Below are 16,975 nucleotides of genomic sequence, written 5' to 3'. Positions count from 1 at the left end.
ACTAATAACACACTTCATCACTGATAAACAACAACAGAGAAATGCCTATTCACCCCTCTGTGTGGAAAAAGAGCAACTTCATATTTATGAGTGCTGGCGTAACCCAGAGCAGTTTTTACAGTGTACTGTCTCCATGACGACAACCAGTAGCCTCATCATTTAAATATAGTGGTCTCCAAGACTTTGCGCCTGTTATCATTTGAGCAGTCAATCTTAGTTGATCACCCCTGACATGCAAATCAATAGCACACGTATATTTTAGCGCGAGCAAGCACATTTGCGTCCATTATTTGCAATCTTAGAAAACCAGGCCCTATATGTTATATTTTCTGTGCAGAGATGGGAATATAAACGACAGTTGATGCAAACACACCCGTTTGTACTCTTTTATTCCCTCACCCAAAGAGAATTGATAAGAGAATCCATAAGGAATTGGATCGATAAGCAAAATCAATAATGGTATTGGGATCGTTAAATTCTTATTGATTCCCATCCCTAACAGAGTGTGCCAAACCAAACAGGTTGCAATACAACCCTATAACCCTAACCTTAAAGCGATTTGGTCCAAAATGAGCCTTTACCATGACAGCAGTGACCTCTTGGCACATTCTGATGCCTCTGTTTCTCAATATAGAGGAAAAGAAACTGTACTTTCATATGTGAACATCTGAAAAGTCCTTGAAGGAACATCAGCACTGGGGATATTTTAACAATTTCACAAAAAAAGACGAATGGTGAATGTATTCTAACATCAAACAAAGGAAAGCACTGTGTTGATCTGAGCCAAAACCTCCATTTTCTTGCAGCAACACTGCAGATGCACTTCCAAAATATCTTCATCCTGGAAGGAGTTTTTCAAAAGGTCCATTTTCGGAGACCTAAAAGTGAGTTTGTGTGTGGATGAAAGGGCAAACCGTATAATAAAAGCTACATTCTTTGCAGGGTCATTCACACTCAACATTTACACTTCTACAGTCTGTGAAGGAAGGAAAGCCACTTTTGTATCTTAGCAGGAGTTACCTAATGTTTCTTTCATGTGGGAAGAAATTGAAAAACCCACGCTCACACACAGAGAGACTGTGGAAACTTCAAAAACAGAAACACAGACCAAATCAGAACCACTTCTTTGTAATGTGACAGAGCTGTTCTAGGGTTACATTAAACTGTGAAGTGACGTTTAATGAAAGAAGCGACTTGTATATCTAGGAATCTAGGACTAGATGAAGGCTCCTCCTGCGTCTTCCTCTTCATTGGTGTTCTCAAGCCATGACAAAGAATGAAAGCCATCACTATTATCCTTTATATATATTTACAAGGACAGGCTTCAACTCCCTTATGCATATATTTGTGGTAATCGAAGTATTATTATAATTTCATGATATATATGCAATTTCATGTTAATTTATTTCACAGTAAAAATATACAGTATATTTCATTTGTGATTTGTGTTAAAAGTTGAGCTAAAATGAGCCATAATGAATGCTAAGATTAAGATAACTACATTTCCCATGAGGCTTAGCATTACCCATAAGGTATAGGAAATTTTCACGGAAGTGGATGTATGTATGCCACGAGTTGAAAAAAGTTGTATGTTTTTCAAGTTGTCGCAGGCAGTAAATGAATGCGTATTTTTAAACCGAGAGTCTCGCTTCGTTATTTTTGGACGAAATTTGGATAATTACAACAATGCTTTAATTTAACACACATGTTCTGGAAACCCAAGAGTCAGACACAATAATCATACCATAATAACAGCTAAATCATTTTAGGTTACAGTTCATTGGAACGGTGTGAATCATATACTGATGCCATTTCACTGCACACAAAAACATCTCCATTAGGGTTATAGGAATGACAAAAATTAAAGACAATAATCATAACCCCCCCATCTACTTCCAACTCAGGCTTTTGTTCCCTCTGACACTGACCCCTATCTGTGCATCAAAATGTTATTGATGCATTCTGAAACCGCCAGATGTTGAAAACACACATGAAGGGACAGTGACTAATATTGCTTTTCCAGTGCTGGTATCAATTTGACTCAGCTCGGCACGGCTCGGATTGGCATTCGGTTCCACTGCAGGTATAGAACTAACTCACCACGGCTGGTCGTCATAGCAATGCAACGTAAAATACTGTAACATCGTCGTCAGCACAACTGCAGATACAAGCGAGGAGACAGAGGAGGCGAACAGAAGTTAAAAATAAGATATGATTTGTAAAGTTAAACTTCATTTTAGGATAAAACTGCATTCAAACTTTGGAGCAGTGTGTTCAGAGACTGTCGGCTGGTTTGGCTTTGTGTTCTCAACATAATGACATACATACACACTGTACATACACACATAAATACAGATATACACACACATGCTGTAAATGCACACATAAAAACACACATACATACACACTGTACATACACACATAAATACATATATACACACATGCTGTAGATACACACATAAATACATATTTACACACATGCTGTAAATACACACATAAATACACACATACACACACACATACATACATACATACATACAGTACATACACACATACACATACATACATACATAAATACATGCTGTAAATACACATATAAATACATAAATACACACGTACACACACATACATACATACATACATACATACATACTGTACATACACACACACACACACACCTACACACACACATACATACATACATCCTGTAAATACACATATAAATACATAAATACACACATACACACATACATACATATTGTACATACACACATAAATACATAAATACACACATACATAAATAAATAAATACATACATACATACATACATACATATATTCATACATACTGTACATACACACACACAGACACACAAATACATACATACATACATATATATAAAGCTGCAGTTATCAATTATTTTCGTAATCAATTAAAAGTCCTCAATTTTGGATACATGTGATATTTTTACATAAAAAAACATAAGTCAATGACATCTACAAACAATATGTGCACTTCAGTCTTCAACAAAATTGTATTTAAGCTATTACTACTACTACTATAATAATAATAATAATAATAATAATAATAATAATAATAATAATAATAATAATAATAATCAGAAACAATTACAGGCTAATATAGAATTACTTGAAATAATTCTAAGAAAATAAAACACAAGTGAGTAGAATCAACACACAATCTGAAAAGTGAGGAAATGAGATATCACATCATAAAAAATAAAGGATTTTTTTTTTTTTTTTAAGTATGATGTTGGATTGTTTAGAACTTCAGTGAATGCCGTACTAGAGCTAATATCTGATAGTAGTACATGTTGGTTCCTGCTAGCTGTGATACTGTCAGTGGAAAAGCAAAACCAGAGGTAGAATGGGATTTGGGAATTAGAACTAGTTTTACATGAGCAGCGACAGTGAAAAAGCACCAAAATCAAGTCAAAGCAGAAAACAATGTAATGAAAAAATGAAAAGTCGGAAAAATATAACAAAGCACCTGTGAGAGTAACTCTTCTGTGGTTCGACTTCCATCTGGTATCTCCTGTTCATAAACCTCACACATCTTCTGCAACTCCAAGTCTATCTGTGAATGACTGTACTTAGCTTCTTTGTTTTTCCTTCTGATTTTCTACTCTCATACCCATACTTTGTGTCTATTCTAAACATAAGACATGAGACATAAATATATTAAAGTACAGTATCTTATATCATCATGAAAACCAGAATTAGTACCAGTAATGGACATGTCTTTTGCAGGTTTGTAGCATTTTTAATCGTGTTAAATGGATAGCAAATACCTCAGTACTAGAAAATAGGCCACATTTCAGAAGCCTTTGACAGCGGTTTGTTCCTTTAAAACTAAACCACAGCCACTGTATTATTAAAAGTATTCATGAATGCATTGATGTGAACATGTAACAGTATATTGCTTTCATTTTCATGAGAATTTCCTGCATATTTCATGACAGTGTATCAGCATTTGATTAAAGTACAATAGGAATTAAAGCATTTAATCTGAGACTACACACAGAAGGGGTGGACATTTATCATGTGAACGAGGGGAGATGAAGCTGCAGCAGGCATTTTATGCATTTTATGATATGCATGCTGACATTTTGTCATGCCAGCCATGCAAATTGTCAATGCTGATGCTTTTCCTTTGATATTCTATTATTTTTCCTCATTATTCTTCAGCAGATTCAAGTACTGTTCGGGAATTTGTGAATACAGGCAGTACAGCGTTGACAGTATTATATTAGCTTAGACAGTGGAAGAATTCTTTGAGGAAAGAGTGGACGTGGAATTAAAGGTAAGAATGCGTCCAGTTAAATTGATTTTGTCTATCCGTTGAGATTTCTTTTATTATTTTGATTTGATGCTTGGTCTTCCTCTGGCTGTATTCTGACATTCCATGCAATATTGGAGCAATTCTTTTTTTTTTTTTTTTCCACTTTAAGTTACAATTCTTATTCCAACAAATATGACAGATAACAGATGTAACCTGCCAGCCTTTCATCAAATAAACGCAACCATGTTTTCCAACTCCGCCATCTCCAAAAGAAAGAGAAGTGCAGTGAGGCAACAAATACAATGATCAAACATATTGAAATGCTGACACCTCATCAAATGTAAGCAGCACTGAATGAAAGCTTAAATCAAAATACCACTATGTGTTACGTGAGTTCAGGAGAATAAAGGAACCTTTATGAAATGTTACAATCATCATAGAAATGATATTATTTTCAGGTGGATGATTACAAGTCAGTGTCCTTTACCGCAGGCACCATGCAGTGTAAATTAATGTGATTCTTTGTTGCTATTTAAAAGCCCTTTTAATAGAGGATTGACATATACAGTTAAGAAGAAAGTAATTAAGTCAAGCTGTGAAAGTGAAAATGTCCAGGATTAAAAAAAAAAAAAAAAAAACAATACTTGACTGTTGTTTCAATTTACATGTTGATTTTTGAGATGAGTTTGATTTTACTTTGATAGACAGTGGAATATTTTAGTGAGCCACGTCATGTTTTGTTATTTTGCAGTTTGTTAGAACTCCTTGACATACAAAAGGTGGACTCAAATGCATGACTCCAAAACTGAAGATTTTAGGTTTAGGTTAGTTTATTTCAGACACAGACATAATACAAAACATATGAAACAAAAAAAAATAAACTAAGAAAAAAAAAAAAAAAAAAAAAAAAAAAATAATAATAATAATAATAATAATAATAATAATAATAATAAACAATACACAAATTTAACCCTTTCATGCATAGAGGTCACTACAGTGGACAGTTACTCTACAGCTTTACTCTTGTATATTCATGGGTTCTGTTGTTTTAGTTCCATATCAACCAACACAGTGGACACTTATGCATCATCTCATAAACTGCAATTCATACCATTATTGTAACTTTGCTGTTCTTGGTTGGTTCTTGAGTGGAAATCAATTGTTAATATTTATTTGTTGGATATTATCTCCATGAAGTGAGTAATAACTAGTATTAGAATATGTTAAAATGTGAGAAAACATCAGATTAGCTGCGTTAAACATGGTTTCATTTCACTGTTTTTGTATCACTTTATGATATTGGGTTTTAAATACACTGAACAAAAATATAAACGCCCCACTTTTGTTTTTGTTCCCATTTTTCATGAGCTGAACTCAAAGATCTAAAACTTTTTCTGTGTACACACAAGGTTTATTTCTCTCAAATATTGTTCACAAATCTGTCTAAATTTGTGTTAGTGAACACTTCTTCTTTGCTGAGATAATCCATCCACCTCACAGGTGTGGCATATCAAGATGCTGATTAGACAGCAGGATTTTTGCACAGGTGTGCCTTAGGCTGGCCACAATAAAAGGCCACTCCAAAATGTGCAGTTTTATCACACAGCACAATACCACAGATGTCACAAGTTTTGAGGGAATATGCAGTTGGCATGCTGATTTCAGGAATCTCCACCAGAGCTTTTGCCTGTGAATTGAATGTTCGTTTCTCTACCATAAGCCATCTCCAAAGCTGTTTCAGAGAATTCATGAAGAAGACTGTGCGAGGAAAATGGTGGTCACACCAAATACTGACTGGTTTTCTGACCCCCCTGGACCACCCAATACAGTAAAAGTGCACATTTTAGAGTGGCCTTTTATTGTGGCCAGCCTAAGTCACACCTGTGCAATAATCCTGCTGTCTAATCAGCATCTTGATCTGCCACACCTGTGAGGTGGATGGATTATCTCAGCAAAGGACAAAGGAGAAGTGCTCACTAACACAGATTTAGACAAATTTATGAACAATATTTGAGAGAAATAGGCCTTTTGTGTACATAGAAAAAGTTTTAGATCTTTGAGTTCAGCTCATGAAAAATGGGAGCAAAAACAAAAGTGGTGCATTTATATTTTTGTTCAGTGTACATGTTTCTTTGCTTCAAGAATAAAATTCATGGTGTAGCTGAGTGGACATTTTTGTAACTCCATGAAAAACAGGTTGATTTAAAAAAAAAATTCAATCACATTGTTTTTTGTTTTTTTGTTTTTTTTCACGCCTAAAGAGGAAAAAAAACACTCAGGAAAAAAAATCTTGATTAAGGTTCTCATAATTCATGCATGAAAGGGTTAAAAAAAAAAAAATCAAACAATAGAAAAATAATAATAATAATGATAAACAATACACAAAAAATCAAATAATAGAGAAAAAAAAAGAACTGTTGTGCCTGAAAGGGAGTAGGAAGAAGCCACTGCTTATCCAGTCCTACCCCCTAATTCCAGTCCTCAGACTGTTAGTGCTAAATCACTTGATATACAACATAAGATTGTGATTATCTACATACACTTCTACATACACACATACAATCACATACACACTAGTTTATTGTCTACCGCCGTACACACACGTCTGCACCCCCATGTTTATATACACACACCATACAATAGAACAACCTGACAATCCAAATAATGATCATAACCTTCCTTGAGCCTGATATTGTGAAAATAACATTTCTTTGTACATTTTCTTGAATTTTTGAATATTTGGACACTAACAAAAGTATTTTAACCCTTTCATGCATAAATTATGAAAACCTTAGTCAAAAATTTTTGTCTTGAGTGTTTTTATTCCTCCTTAGGCATGAAAAAAACAATGTGATTGAGTTTTTTTTTTCTTTTCATGAAGTTACATAATGTCCATGCATTTAATTTTTGAAGTAAAGAAACGTGTTTATAACCCAATATCAGAAAGTGAGATGAAAACAATGAAATGAAAACATTTTAATGCTGCTAATCTGATGTTTTCTCACATTTTAACATATTCTAATGCTAGTTATTACTCACTTCATGGAGATAATATGCAAAAAAAAACCTTTTTGTCAAACAACTAACAATTGATTTACACTAAAACATGTCACTGCAGATCAGGTTTATCAAGAACAGCAAAGTAACAGTAATGGTCTGAATTGCAGTTTGGGATGGTGCATAAGTGTCCACTGTGTTGGCTGATATGGAACTAAAACAACAAAATCCATGAATATACAAGAGAACAGCTGGAGAAGAACTGTCCACTGTAGTGACCACTATGCATGAAAGGGTTAATAATGAAAAAGTGATTAACAAAAAGTGCTCACAAGGAGGATATATAAAACTACTAACAAATCTCTTCGATGAACAAAAAACTCTTACAGAAAAAACCTGAAGCACAAAACAGACAAACATGGGAAAAAACCTGGTAGGCAGCTTGACATGAAACACAGTGACAGATTCAGACGAACTGGCGCAAGACAAAGGGAGACAGGACTATTTATACATGAGGAAGGGGAACACAGGTGACAACAATAAGGGGTGGGGCTGACAATCACACTGGCAGGAAAACACACAAAGGGAGGAAGTCAGGGTCTGAAACAAGAGAGAAGAGATCTGTACAAAATAAAACAGGAAGTACAAGACAGGACCAAACTCTAACTTAACATAAAGTGACTGATCAAACAAAGTTAAAACACTGAAAACCAAAGACGAGACATAAATCACTAAACATTAACATGATTAAAAAATCTGATGTGACATGACACAGTTAACGTCTGTCAGAGGTTTCTAAATCAAAACTGCATTATATAGACAAAAAAAACCTTTCCTGTTGATTTGAAATACAGGGTGTCCCATAAGTCTCCATACATAGGAAAAATAAACGTTTCTTGACATAAACCATTTTTAATTTATATAATATGCTCTATATGACTGCCATTTTGTGGGGAACACATTTCAATGTGTGTCCTCCACTGCTGAAGAACTATAAAGAAGAAATATAAAGAAACACATGTTAGAACCATATGTATTATGTCTGCTATGTATGGAGACTTATGGGACACCCTGTATAATCATAAATGAATGAATGAATGTTTTTATATCAGTTATGTACAAAACACATACATATTAAAAAACAAACAAACATAAAATTAACACAGTTGTTAACTGAAAAAGGAAGAAGCTGAAGCCAGAGGCTTATTTCTGCTTCTCCTATTCCCATCCTTTCTCCAACTCCACACCTGAAGTTACAGCAGATTAAACATTAACACAAATTAGTCTACATTCGGTTTCTTTAGTCACTTTGAAATCATATTACTTTCATAGCCCTTGAGAAGTTAAAGCTTTTTTGAAACTCGAGCTACACAATTTCACTTCATCCTTCAATTTGTTCCATAATTTGACACCAATAACAGAAACACAGTGATATTTAACATTTGTTCTTACTTTACATGTTTCAAACACAAACATCCCTCTTAAATTATAATTCCTTTCTCTTAACTTAAAAATTTTATGAATACAAACAGAAAGATTTTTACTTTTAACACGGAATATAAATTCCATTGTTTTTAAATATACAATATCAAAACATTTTAGTAAACCAGATTCTACAAAACGTGGATTACTTGATTGACTTGAAGATAACCAACTTTGTTTATGACTCTAAGAGCTTTTTTTTGGAGTTTAATTATCGGGTCTATATTAGTTTTATACACATGATAAACATGTGGTGCCGGGCACAACAAACCCCACCCCCCCCGGCAAATACTGTAGCTTATTTTGGCATCAATCAAGCTGATGTCATCATGTCTATGTGTGTGCTGATGTCAGTATATCAATTGCCTCTATATATGTGCCAAATTTGAAGTAAATTGAAACAAAATTGATGTTTTTATAGATATTTGAAATGTCACCCATTTTAAGTAAATCGGGGAAAAAAAGATTTTAAAAATCCATAACAAATTTGAACTTTGACCTACTTTTCAAATAATGTAATCCAATCTATTCTTGGTCACTAGCAATCTTTAAACCCAATTTGGTTTGAATTCAACCAATAGTTTTGCTGCTCAAGTGCTAACAACAAACCTAACAAAAAACAATACTCCTTGCCCCCCCTTCAGGTGGCAGGGTAAAAATGTTCATTTTCAGTTGAAGAAACCAAAGAGTTACATGTGTTTAAAATAATTATTTCTGGTCAGAACTTGACAAATACTTAAGAAATCTGAGGTTGAAAACAGTTATAATGATTATTTAAAAAGAAAAACTCAGACTAAACTCTGAAACATGTTGTAAGTGTTTTAGATGACAATTCAAAGAAAATTAACCTTAAAGATTAACTAAAACATTTATTGAGGGAGATTTTTATCGCAATTTTATCTAATTAATGAAACTTAAATACAGTGACATTAATATATTATTACACTATTGGCTCAGTTATTATATTTGTAAAGATTTTTTTTTTACCAGGCCAATAACGTAATGTTATTATGTTATTGGCGAAAAGTTATTACATTATCGGTTCAGGACTTGTATTACGTTATTGGCCAGATATTACATTATTGGCCTATTACATTATGTTATCGGTCATTATTACATTATGGGCTGTTATTACATTATTGTCTTCTACAAAATGCTATCGGGAAGATGATTCTTTCCATTTGTAAATTGGATGATGAAAGATGATTCTTTCCATTTATAAATTCAGGAATTATGTGTGTGTTCAAGTGCTTTTGAAATGAAAAATGTCTGACACACAATTTATGGTGACCTGCTACTGGGATAAAACCGTTTTAGATGTGTTAATTTACCTGCTACAGCCTTTTTTTCTGCAAATTGTGCATACGATAAATGTGCAAAATCATAAGCTTACTGTCACAGAACTTTAATAAAAATTGTTTATCATTTGCGATAAATTCCTCATTGCTCTCTGCCTTGTTGAAACGTTCATGGGTTATTTTCATCTCGTGTCAACATTTTTTTTTTTTTTATCAGTTCTGTTGTGAGGGGGCATTCATGACCAGTTTTTGGGTTTGTAACTAGTATTTACAGTAATTCCCATAGCATGTGAAGGGAGGATAATAACTGCGGTGAAGGATGTGAGACAGATTTATAGATATTTCACAGATAATTTAGCAATTTGAGATTTACTCGACTCAAACTGATAAAAGATGCCGCTGCACATGTACAAAACCTGTAGTGTCATCAGTGTCAGAATGTAAATACAATTATTTTAACCAAATACTGTACTTAAATACAAATTTTTTGTGACTCATAAGTGAGTTTCCTTTATTTTTATACATTTATTTGAGAAAGACGGCCTTTTTGTCTCACAGAAATCATTTATCATTTTATTATTATTACACTGTGTGAAGCCGGTTACCGGACGTTAGTCTGGGGTTGTCTGTCTTCTATGTTTGTCTGTCATTTCCTGTTTTATTTTGTTAAGTTTTCCTCATGTATCTTGTCTGCTGTCTTTACTTCCCTTCCTGTTTGGTGTTCACCCTTACCCTGATTTCCTGACTCCGCCCTAATTTGTTCCACCTGTGTCTCGTTGTCTTCCCTCCCTTTTGTGTATTTATACCCTGCCTTTTCCCCTGATCAGACGCCAGTTTGTTCTCTCTTGTAGATAACTTACCAGCGTTCTGATCCTGTTTGTTCGTTTGCCTTACCGTGTTCGACCTGTTTTTTGTCATCCGTTTTACCTGTCTTTTGCCTGCTCCCTGTCGGTTTGTCAGCCTCTATCTGCCTTCCTGGTTTTTTGACGCCTTCGCCTGATTATTCGGTACGTGAGTTTTGCCTTTCCCTATGTCCTGTCGCCTGTCTGATTGCCTTCCTGTGCATGACCTGTTTCCGTCCCTGACCTCCCTCTGCTTTCCCCTAGTCGGCGTTCCGGCAGTAAACCCGGTGCTGAACCGTGGGTTCGTGTTCGAAACCCGGTGGACGGTTCAGACGAGGACTTCCTTGCCCGCTGTCCTCAAGATCCTGTTCTTTATCATTATCGTACTAATTGTATTCAATAAACCCTGTAAACTTTTACATCCGTCTCTGCGTTCTGCATTTGGGTTCTGGGTCTGTGCTGAAAGCATTACAGTACAAAACTGGCCAAAAAATGAACCCAGCAGAACTTAATCAGGTCCGGGAAGCAATACAGTCCCAGGGACAGAGACTAGGGGGACATGATCAAGCCCTCCATACCCTGCTGGATAAGATGAATCAGCTGACTACTCAGGTCTCGCTGCTCACCAGTACCCAGGCTGCGGCCGCGGCCGCCTCAGGCGAATCCAGGGTTACCAATTCCCCGACGAGAGGTACGGATGAGCCTAACATCCCTCCTCCCTCTAAGTACGCAGGTAACCCTGACACTTGTCGTAATTTTTTCACTCAGCTTCAACTCATTTTTGACTCTCAACCTACTCGATTTTCTAAAGACTCTGTCAAGATTGCTTACGTTGCTAGTCTGTTGGAAGGCCCTCCCCTGAGCTACTTTAATGCTCTATTTGAACAAGGCTCCCCGGCCGTTCAGTCGTTTTCCGGTTTGGTGGCTGAGCTAAAAAGGGTTTATGATCACCCAGTTAGAAACCAACTAGCCAGTCACGAGCTATTGAGGCTGAGACAGGGAGACAGGCCTATCAGGCAGTATGTTAGTGATTTTCGGTCCCTAGCGGTAGAATCGGGCTGGAACAATCAGGCCTTGATTGCTGCCTTCCTAGGCGGCTTATGCCGCGTAGTGGGCCGAGAGATGGCGCTCCGTCAACAGCTCCATTCTCTGGATGACGTCATCGCCGAGGCGATCCGGGTCGCTGACCAGGAGGCAGTTTGGCGGGCAGAAGGATCTGAGAATCACCCATCCGCTTCGTCTGGTACTGTGGTCGCTCGAGAGACTTTTCATTTCCCGGTAAAAGAGACTGGTAGACCGCCTAAGGAGGAACCCATGCAGCTGGGGCGTACCCATTTATCCTCGGAAGAACGACGACGACGCCTTACCGAGGGTCTCTGTTTATACTGTGGTAAGGAGGGCCACAGGGTCGCCAGCTGCCCTACTAAGCCTGAGGGCAAGTCAGGTGAGGGGCCCCTGTTAAGCAGGACTGTATGTTTATCCTCTTCATCTCGTCAGTTTCCACTGGTTCTTCTCTGTTCTGATTCTGTGTCTCTGCAGCTTCCCGTTCTGATCGATTCCGGGTCAGACGCGAATTTAATGGACAGTAGCCTGGCCAAGAGACTGAACCTGGAACTGGTCCCAGTACAGCGTCCGTTGGAGGCCCGGGCCCTGGATGACCATGTTATCTGTCGTGTGACTCATCGCACCCAACCTGTCAACATACAGTTTCCGGATGGGCACACAGAGAATCTTAGTTTTCATGTGTATAAGTCTGATTCACAGCCCCTCATTTTGGGGTTTCCCTGGCTTCAACTACATGACCCTCATATTGACTGGATCACGGGGGAGGTCCAGTCTTGGGGTAAGGGATGTGAGACCCATTGTTTAAGTGTGAATTCTGTTGTGACTGTATCTGAGACTCCACAGATTGCTGTGGCACCGGTCTACCTCCCTAAGAATAGTGAAGAGGAGTTTCCAGCCTTAGAGAAGGTCCCTCCTTGTTACCATGACCTTAAGGAGGTTTTTAGTAAATCTAAGGCCACGTCCCTTCCTCCACATCGGCCGTATGACTGTGCCATTGAACTGCGCCCTGGCACTTCTCCCCCTAAGGGGAGATTGTATTCCCTATCGGGACCTGAAACTACGGCTATGAGGAAGTATATAGACGAGTCGCTGGCGGCCGGCCTTATTAGACCCTCCTCGTCCCCTGCGGGGGCTGGTTTCTTTTTTGTCGACAAGAAAGATAAGTCACTCAGACCATGTATTGATTATCGAGGATTAAATGACATTACTGTGCGTAACAGATATCCTTTACCACTAATGTCTTCTGCTTTTGAACTGCTACATGGGGCTAAGATGTTCACTAAATTGGATCTCCGTAATGCCTATCATTTGGTGAGGATTAGAGAGGGGGATGAGTGGAAGACAGCCTTTAACACCCCTAGCGGCCACTACGAGTATCTCGTAATGCCTTTTGGCCTTACTAATGCCCCTGCTGTGTTTCAAGCTCTGGTGAATGACGTGCTCAGAGACATGTTGAACGTTTTTGTTTTTGTGTATCTGGACGACATTCTAATTTTCTCTCCAGACGAAGAGTCTCATGTGCAGCACGTTCGTCAGGTCCTACAGAGGCTCCTCGAGAATCAGCTGTTTGTCAAAGCGGAGAAGTGTGAGTTTCACCGTTCGACTGTTTCGTTCCTGGGTTTCATCGTCTCCGAGGGAAGGGTTCAAATGGACCCTGAGAAGGTTAGTGCTGTCAAGGACTGGCCCACGCCTTCGTCTCGGAAGGAAGTTCAGCGATTTTTAGGGTTTGCTAACTTCTACAGAAAGTTTATCCGGGGGTTCAGCAGAGTGGCTGCCCCCCTGCATAGTCTCACTTCTCCCAAGTCTGTGTTTAGATGGAGCGTGGAGGCGGACAGGGCTTTTAACGCCCTTAAAGGAGCCTTCTCCTCGGCTCCCATCCTGTCTGTGCCGGACCCGTCCCTGCAGTTCGTGGTGGAGGTCGATGCATCTGATCTGGGACTGGGGGCGGTAATCTCCCAGCGTTCTCTGAAGGACAATAAGCTCCACCCATGCGCCTTTCTGTCCAGAAGACTCTCTCAGGCAGAGAGGAACTATGACATCGGCAATCGGGAACTGTTAGCCATCAAGGTGGCCTTGGAGGAGTGGCGACACTGGTTGGAGGGGACGGAGGTTCCGTTCCTGATTTGGACCGACCACAAGAACCTCGAATACCTAAGGTCAGCTAAACGTCTCAATTCCCGTCAGGCTAGATGGGCCCTATTCTTTACTCGTTTCAACTTCACCCTGTCCTACCGTCCCGGATCTAAGAATGGCAAACCGGATGCTCTGTCTAGGGTTTTTCACCCCGATAACTCTGTTGATGTCCCTGAAACCATTTTACCAGGCTCATGTTTTGTGGGGGCTTTTCTGTGGGACATTGAAAGAGCTGTTGCTAAGGGACTGGTTAATTATGCTGTCCCGGATGGTGTTCCGCCAGACCGGCTGTTTGTTCCCCATAACCTTCGTTCCCAGGTGATTAGTTGGGCCCATACCACCAAGATGGCCTGTCACCCCGGGGTGAGGAGGACCCTGTTCATCATTAAACAGCGGTTTTGGTGGAGAGGAATGGAAAAGGACGTGACGGAGTATGTGGCTGCCTGTCCCGTTTGCGCCTCCTGTAAGGCGTCAAGCAGATCTCCGTCCGGACTGTTGCGTCCGCTTCCGACCCCTAGGAGGCCCTGGTCGGATATTGCCCTGGATTTTGTGACTGGCCTTCCCTCTTCTGACGGTAACACTGCTGTATTGACTGTGGTGGATAGGTTTTCTAAGATGGTTCACTTCATCCCTATGCCTAAGTTGCCTTCTGCGAAAGAGACTGCAGAGGCGCTGTTGAAACATGTGTGTCGGTTACATGGTTTTCCTAAAGACATTGTCTCGGACAGAGGTCCGCAGTTTACTGCTAGATTTTGGCGTGCCTTCTGCTCCCTGATTGGGGCCTCTGTCAGTCTCTCCTCTGGTTTCCACCCACAGACTAATGGACAGACGGAGCGTTTGAACCAGGTGTTGGAGGTGGGGCTTCGGGTGTTGGCTTCGCAGAACCCCGCCTCTTGGTGTCGTCAGCTGTTGTGGGTGGAGTATGCTCACAACTCTCTACCCTGTGCTTCGTCTGGGCTGTCCCCGTTTCATGTGGTGTACGGCTATCAACCACCTCTGTTCCCATCCTTGGAAAAGGAGGTTAGTGTCCCTTCGGCGCTGGCGCTTATACGGAGATGTAAGAGGACGTGGTTCCGGGCCAGGCAGGCCCTGTTAAAGGCTTCTGCACGGTACAAGTCGGCTGCTGATCGCCATAGGACTCCAGCTCCAGTCTACCATCCTGACCAGCGGGTGTGGTTATCCACGAAGCACCTCCCCCTGAGAGTGGAGAGCCGCAAGCTGGCACCCAGGTTCGTTGGTCCTTTCCCTATTTCTAAAGTGATTAATCCTGTCTCTGTTCGTTTGAAACTACCAAGGTCTATGAGAATTCACCCTACCTTTCATGTGAGCCAAGTGAAGCCGGCCAAGGAGAGCCGTTTGGTTCCACCCGCCCAACCGCCGCCGCCCCCCCCCCCTCATCGATGGAGACCCGGCCTACTCTGTCCGTCGCCTTATGGCAGCTCGTCGCCGTGGGAGAGGTTTTCAATACCTCGTGGACTGGGAGGGGTATGGACCTGAGGAACGATCCTGGGTGCCGGCCTCCTTCATCTTGGACCCAGACCTGATTCGGGACTTCCATAGACGTCATCCTGATGCCCCTGGTCCGTCTGGTGCCGTCCCTAGAGGGGGGGGTACTGTGAAGCCGGTTACCGGACGTTAGTCTGGGGTTGTCTGTCTTCTATGTTTGTCTGTCATTTCCTGTTTTATTTTGTTAAGTTTTCCTCATGTATCTTGTCTGCTGTCTTTACTTCCCTTCCTGTTTGGTGTTCACCCTTACCCTGATTTCCTGACTCCGCCCTAATTTGTTCCACCTGTGTCTCGTTGTCTTCCCTCCCTTTTGTGTATTTATACCCTGCCTTTTCCCCTGATCAGACGCCAGTTTGTTCTCTCTTGTAGATAACTTACCAGCGTTCTGATCCTGTTTGTTCGTTTGCCTTACCGTGTTCGACCTGTTTTTTGTCATCCGTTTTACCTGTCTTTTGCCTGCTCCCTGTCGGTTTGTCAGCCTCTATCTGCCTTCCTGGTTTTTTGACGCCTTCGCCTGATTATTCGGTACGTGAGTTTTGCCTTTCCCTATGTCCTGTCGCCTGTCTGATTGCCTTCCTTCCTGTGCATGACCTGTTTCCGTCCCTGACCTCCCTCTGCTTTCCCCTAGTCGGCGTTCCGGCAGTAAACCCGGTGCCGAACCGTGGGTTCGTGTTCGAAACCCGGTGGACGGTTCAGACGAGGACTTCCTTGCCCGCTGTCCTCAAGATCCTGTTCTTTATCATTATCGTACTAATTGTATTCAATAAACCCTGTAAACTTTTACATCCGTCTCTGCGTTCTGCATTTGGGTTCTGGGTCTGTGCTGAAAGCATTACACACTGCTTCAGCTGATTATGATGTTGGTAGTAACTCTGTAGGCTGCGTAACAAAGTCAAGGATAAAAGTATCATCAAGTTTAAACCATTTTTTCTAATATTAAAATGATGAATGACATGTTTCCACACAGGTCGGTTCTCTGAGCTCCAGCCTTGTATCCCTGAATCCATTTTAACAGCAGAAACACATCCTGACAACTACTGATGGAGTGTCTGACAGATGTTCTTCCTGGTTCAATTAAAAAGCTCACACATTAAAATGATACTGGTGATTTGATTCAAACACATTTTGACAGTATTCAAAATGTGGTGCATAGTCACACTAAAGAGCTGACAGAACATTTTCCGCTGAGGTAAGTTTTGGATCTGGTCCATCTGCTTCTCCAGACTGTCCAGCCCCTAACAGTCCTTTCCCCATTGTAGTCCTGCAAAGTCCACTTCAGGTCCTTTATGATGGTCAGGAGAGAAGACTTTTCCTCCTGGCAGTTGAACATCTTATTCATAATGGCTTATA

Source organism: Sphaeramia orbicularis, chromosome 14 (assembly GCF_902148855.1).
Source record: "Sphaeramia orbicularis chromosome 14, fSphaOr1.1, whole genome shotgun sequence".
Classification (NCBI taxonomy): domain Eukaryota; kingdom Metazoa; phylum Chordata; class Actinopteri; order Kurtiformes; family Apogonidae; genus Sphaeramia; species Sphaeramia orbicularis.
This window is presented reverse-complemented; position numbering follows the sequence as displayed.